The following is a 6,966-nucleotide window of genomic DNA, read 5'->3' on the forward strand; positions in this document are numbered from 1 at the left end:
TGTTAAGAGACTGCAGAATCTGCCATTATTAGAATGCATGCTTTCATCTTTCTTGTACCATTTGTACACACTGACTAGCAGTTACATGCAGGAACTGCCGAAGGTTTTAACTCACAGAAAAGAATGTTTCTGGGCCAGAGATCTAGGGTACAGTATAGAGCTGGAAGAGTGGCAAAAAATATGGAATCAAAACTTGAAATTCACAGCATGCATAACATTAAAGGAAAATGCCATGAAGATGGTATATAGATGGTATATGACACCGGTTAAATTGGCTAAAATGTATAAGACCTGCAATAAATGCTGGAGATGTAGAGAGAAAGAGGGCACGTTTATGCATATGTGGTGGGAATGTGAGAAAGTGAAGGTGTTCTGGGGAAAAATATACGATGAGGTAAGGAAAATGCTAAAATACAGCTTTGCAAAGAAACCAGAGACCTTCCTACTAGGGATCACCAGAAAGGAAATAAATAGGAGGGATTTCAAACTCTTCCAGTATGCAACAACTGCCACAAGGACACTGATAGCACAAAGGTGGAAACAAGAACAAGTACCGACTCTGGATGAATGGAGAAATAAACTAATCGACTATGCGGAATTGGACAAACTAACGGGGAAAATTAGACTTCAAAGAGATCATAAGTTTTTGGAGGACTGGGGAAAATTTAGAGAGTATTTGAAAACTATATGTGAGGAGAATACAACGCTAGTGTGTTTCAAAGAAGCTTTGTGAAAATTGAGGAATATCGCAAAAATGTAAATAAGGATATAAAAATTTTTATTTAAAGGTGATATTATTATTAAGAAATGTGTAAATAGGAGAATTATCTTGGATGACTGTCAGAGGAGTGGAGGGAGGTTCAACAAACTAAAATATGCGATGTGGAAAATGGAAAGATGGAAGTTTTCATAGAAAATGTAATAAAAAATATTCATAAAAAAAGAATGTTTCTGAAGTATAACTGAGGAAGAGCTCTTATGTAGAGAGAGTCATCAACAAAATTCTGTCAGGTACAGACATTTAAGGTTTTGTGTGTGTGTGTGTTTGTGTTACGCTGGAAAATATCTCCCACTCCAAGCAGAAAACTTTAAAGCATCTATTCTGGGGGGGGGGGGGAGCCCAAGCCTCAATAGCTGCGGCATAACTTTCATGACTCTAAGATGAAAAGAATGCCGTTCAAGATCACTGCAGTCAAGCGGCAAAATTATAAACATCCCTTTAAACTTCTGAAGCTTACTTTAATGTGAAAAGGAACTTGCGAGTATTCTTAAAAGCAGGAGGTGCTAATCCTTATACGGAATATTGTGGATTTCCTTGTCGGCTATAACCTGCTCTCTGTGCCTAATATTCTATGTGAGCATTGCTTTGTAGTTGATGAATTAATGCTCACTGTATGTTTAGCATATTGCTTAAAATTGGCTCAGTGTTTCTGGAATTTGTGGGGCAGAAGGGAAGCCAAATACTTAATAGGCACAGCAAGGTCACTAGAGTAGGCCCGGCTTTTAGAATCAGTTAGCACACTCCGTTAAAGTGACTTTTACCAAGCGGATCTAAAATTACACCTGCTTTGTTGAATTAGAGTATCAGAGTAACTATACGTGATCACAAGAGGAGTTTAAAAGGATTCCCATCAGCTGCCCAATCAACTGCAGCCACTTATGAGAGAAGGCTAAAAATACTGGCGGAGGTCAGCTGCTATTGGCTGTCACTATGGGAGGCAAGGGCAAGCTTCTTTCTGCAAAGGGACCGCTCAGACTGCACTCAAAGAGGCAACAGGTTCTGGTCTAGAATCAAGTTCTCAAGGGCTCTTTCATGTCACCCAGGGAAGGTCACAGGAGGAATAAAATGCCTGTGAAGAAAAGAGGGGTGCAGCAGGGCCCTCCTTGTTCTATTTGTGAGCCAGGTGACCTCACGCATCCATTTACCTGGCAGGTATGACACTCCAACAGGAAGGCCTTGGGGATTTGTGCCACACCCACTTGGATACAGCAGGCAAAGCAAGGAAACTAAGGACCATTTGGGCAATGGGAGCAGCACAGGGAGTGAGGATGGGCTGGTTCAAAAGAGGAACAAGGAATCTATGCAAAGAGGTGGCAGAACCCCAAGGCTCAGGCTTTCCTCCAATGAAAAAAGGGCAGCAGTTTCCTAGAGCAGAAGGCAAGAGTTCTCGGAGCAGATAAAGTGCTATGGGAGGCAATCCCTCAGGAATCCTGGGTTCAAGCTATTAGGGCTGGCCGGCCGGCCGGCCAAACCTTTTTCAGACCAACAGCCACATTCCTTCTGGGCAACCTTCCAGGAGCCACATACCAGCGGCAGGTGAAGCCAGAGGCAAAAGTGGAAACAGCAACAAATGTAAATTTTTGCCTTCATACAGTAACCGAGGTCCTAGACACCCTTTGAATCACCCATGGAGGGAAGCATTATCAGAATGGATAATTCAGGTGGGCAAAAATACTCAAGGGGTTGCAAACAAGGCCAGTGAGAGGCGTGGTCTGGCAAGAGTTCTGAGGACCAGGTAGAGAGGTTTGAAGGGCTGCATTTCGCCCACCCCTGCATTAAGGGTTTAAAGGTAATCATCAGTAAGTTGAGCTGTGCCTTGGAGCAAACTGGCAGTTGGAACATACAGAACAGATATAACATGGTCCAATGGTTATGTGGCCACTAAAATCCTTGCTGCTGCATTCCAGATGAACTGCAGCTTCCAAAGGCTCTTCAAAGGTGGTCCCATGCATAACACATTGCCCTTCCCTATATAATAAAAAATAAAACATTTATATCCCATCTTTCCTCCAAGGAACTCAAGATAGCCTACACAGTTCTTCCTCCCCACATTTTATCCTCCCAACCATCCTCTGAAGTATGTAAGTCAGGCTGAGAGACAGTGGCACTTCATGGCAGAGTAGGGATTTGAATCCAGGTCCCCCAGGCCCAAATCCAACACTCTAACCATTACACTACACTGCTTATTCCAGGGACTGACCAGGACTTTGAGAGGATCACAGGCTGAAGCAGTCGGAAACTCACCTAGGGCAGTCAGGAAACCTTTTGGCTCCACCTTGCTTTAAAGGCTGCCACCTTCTAACCTTTCAGAGGTTAGCTTTTGTGAGTTGAAAAGGACCACATATTGCCCCTCCATACCCAGATCACCCTCCTCCTGTACAGAACAAAGAGAACCAAGTCCAGAGTATTCTCCTGGACCTATGGTTGCCATGGAGGCAGAACCTCCAAACCTACCCCACAGCACTTTTTAGGAAGTAGTGAGTGGTGGACCCAGTCTAGTTTGGCATCCATCTGTCTAGAGCAGGGGTTGGCAATTTTTTTTGCCACAGGCCCGTCCACTATCCCTCAGACCTTGTGGCAGGCCAGAGAAGCGGCACCGGAGGGGGGGGAGTTGGAAGAAGAGGTATGGGGGCAATTATTCCTCCCCACCCCCCCAGCCTCTGCGCTTACCTTCCCTGGGGCTGCCACCGCCACTGCCACCACCACTGCTTCTCGTGGGCAGGCAGAGCGAGCTCGTCCGCTCCGCTCTCTGGCCCACAGGAGCACCAGGGCAGTGGTGGCGGTGGGAAGATGAGCAGCACGAAAGGGATGGCTCCAGAGAGTGGCTGCTTAAAATGGCACTCAGCCAGCCCCCTTCCTCCTCTAGGCAAGACGGGGAGAAGCCAGAAGGAGGGAGGGAGGAGGCACCGCCACGGTGTGGGGGGCAGGAAAAAAAATGGCACAGTCCGAACGAACAGAATCCCCATGCCGATCCACGAACAGTTCACGAGCTGGATCCTGAAGGCAATTGGGCTTGATCTGGCCTGCGGGCCTTAGTTTGCCGACCCCTGGTCTAGAGAGACAATGGAGTGTGCCTCCAGGGGCAAAGCCAAACTGCTGAAGAACCACAGTGCCTGCTACAAAGATCGGTAACTAATAACTGCTGCCTCCCACACTGCTTTTGCTGCATTATCACAGAAGTGACCTCTCCAGGGCACAAGCTTGGGCAGTGTGTATGGAGGTCCTGGCCTGCCCAGTTGACAAGACCCACCTCTCGGCCTCATTGATGTAGTCTAAAGGAAAGCAGAGAAATATGTTTAGCACCAGCTCGACGGCACTGTGGAAACATTGGTTCCATGAAGTTCACTGAGTGACCTCAGGCCGATCAGTCTGACCTAACTCACAGGGTTGTGACAAGGATGAAATAGAGCGGTGGAACCATGTATGCCACTTGGAGTGCCTCAGCAGAAAGGCAGGATATAAATGTAACAAACAAACTACATAAGCAAATGTTCTGTTGTCTATTCCAGGCATGTCCAACGGGTAGATTGTGATCTCAAAAAAGCTCAGGCTCCACAACTTTGGCTTCCTAAAAAACCTCCACAACTTTCAGTAGTAGATCACTGCCAGTCTTTTTACGACAATGGGTAGATCATTGCCAGTTTTTTAATACTGTGAGATCGTAGACTATTGGGAGTTGGACTTCCCAGACCCTATCCCAGGGGTCAGCAAACTTTTTCAGCAGGGGGCCGGTCCACTGTCCCTCAGACCTTGTGGGGGGCCGGACTATATTTTGGAGGGGGGGTGTGTGAAAGAATTCCTATGCCCCACAAATAACCCAGAGATGCATTTTAAATAAAAGGACACATTCTACTCATGTAAAAACACGCTGATTCCTGGACCGTCCGCAGGCCAGACTGAGAAGGCGACTGGGCCGGATCCGGACCTTAGTTTGCCTACCCGTGCTCTATTCCAACCAGTACACCACCTAGAGGAGAAAACCAGCCATAATGCCCACTTCTGCAGCAGACCACAATACCAAATCACACACCACATAAGAACTCCTGTGCTACATTCAGAATTGCAATCTGCCCCTCCTAACTTCACTGGACAGTGTCAACCCAGAAGCTATTACCCAGCAAAATGGCCCAGACAGACCCATCCACCACTGCTACGTTCTCCTGGGACTTGCTGCAGCAGCTCCAAATGAGAATCATTCTACACCACAGGAAACACCTGTGTCCACATCCTACCTGCAACTGCATGCTGGAAATAAGTAGCAGATTTGCTTCTCAAATAAGTAAGTTTGGCTGTGCCACAGATAAAAGATAAACTCTTCTCTTTCAAGGAAAATGTTGTCCCATCAAATGCTTTCATGGCCTCAGTGGTGCAGAGTGCCTTCCATCAGCTTCAGTTGGTGACCCAGCTTTACTCTTATGTAGACAGGGATAACCTAACTTCTGTTGTCTATGCTCTGGTAACTTTTAAAATATTTTATACAAAGGGCTACTTTCGAAGACAGTTCAGACGCTGTAGGTGCAGAATTCAGTGGCCAGGTCGCTCCCCAGGGAAAGATGGTCTGCGCACAGAACACCAATTCTGGCCTGACTGCACTGGCTACCAGATAGCTTCCGGGCCCAAATCAAAGTGCTGGATTTGACCTAAGAAGCTTTATGCAGCTCAGGACCCATATGCCTCAGGGTCTGCCTTTCTCCAAATGAACCAACCCAGATGTTAAGACTCAATATCACAGTAACTCTTAAGTTTGGGTCATAATTGACAATTACCAGTTTCAGACTTGAAAACAAACTACATATATACATATTAAATTATACTAAGGGCTATTCTCATTTGTTCTTTGTGTTCTGCATTCATATCTGTTACATCAGACAACTCTTGAAAGACTTACAAGTTACACAAACACTTTTTAGAATGATCCAAGAAAATGTGTCAAACAACATTATGGAAGTATTGAAAAAACTACACCTCTGAAGTATTCCCGAAAGTGCCCCAAAGTTTCCACACCACAGTTTAAGAAGCACTAGCAGATGTCAACGCACCCATTTGTAGCAGCATATCAAATAATATGCAAAACATATACATTAATGGTTAGCCTCTCCCTACTTTATAGGATGCTCCTAATTACAATGCTGTCTGCATGGTGCGTACAAGTTGTGAAAGCTATAATGCAAGAAAATTGATGTCTCCGATATCACGCCTCCCCCCCCCCAACAAGATTTCTAGGTTAAGCTTTTACTGCCACAAGTGGGGCTTTGTGTTAGTCCTCCAATGTGTGCTTCAAAAGTACAAAATCTCGCGCAAAGGCTGCTTTGCACGCTGCCCTCCAGCCTTACGTGCTCGGCAGCCCTAACCTAACAACTTCATTTAAGATGGTTCCCCCGAACTGCCCCATCCCACAAATAACCGTAGCTGTAGGTCTCGCATACTCGTGACCTACAGCCACCCTATCTACATTGCCGCCGTGCCTGCGCTTAATCTCAGCCTCTCTTCCTCCCCACGCACTGGAGAGCCAGGCACCGCCCGTCCACCTCTCAGTACTCACAGGTCGTACCCTCCTCACCCCGCTGCGTAGCCCAGGCCCATCGCCCAGCAAGATGGGCTGGCCACGGCCCCCTCCCTCCTCCGCCGCCTTCCCCGCTGCTGCCGCCTCCTCCTCCTCCTCCTCCTCCTCCTCCGGACACTTGCCGACCCGAAAGAGACCCGCGCCACAACGCAGGAAGCGCCCCCATCGATTCAGCCAATCGGAAAGCCCAAACCGTACGCGCCTTTGCATTCTGGGAAGAGTAGTTTTCTCGCCTCACAGAACCCGACTCGGCGGCGCTCTTTCCGACGGGAAACGACTCTTGCGAGAGAAAATTGTGGCCACGGCCATAGGGCGCGGGGCATTTCGGGAGTTGTAGTTTTGCTTCCGGAGGCGGCGGAACTTGGGCACTTTCTGTTGAATTCGATTGGCGTTGCTTCCAGATGGCCGTGCGCGGGAGTGGGTTGTAAGGCATGGATCCTTCGTTGGGACGAGGCCCTGCCGACGCGGTTCACAGTGGGGCGTCTTTCTAAGCTCCCTGAAATGTAGCCATACTCAGGGATTAGACATTATGATTCCTACTAAGAAGCCTGTCTTGGAGACGAAGTTTGTGATCCCCGAGAATTCAGCTATTAAACCCAAACTCAGCTGAATAATAAAAAAA

The sequence above is a fragment of the Podarcis vaucheri genome (assembly GCF_965113315.1).
Source record: "Podarcis vaucheri genome assembly, chromosome: 1".
In the NCBI taxonomy this organism is placed as follows: Eukaryota; Metazoa; Chordata; class Lepidosauria; order Squamata; family Lacertidae; genus Podarcis; species Podarcis vaucheri.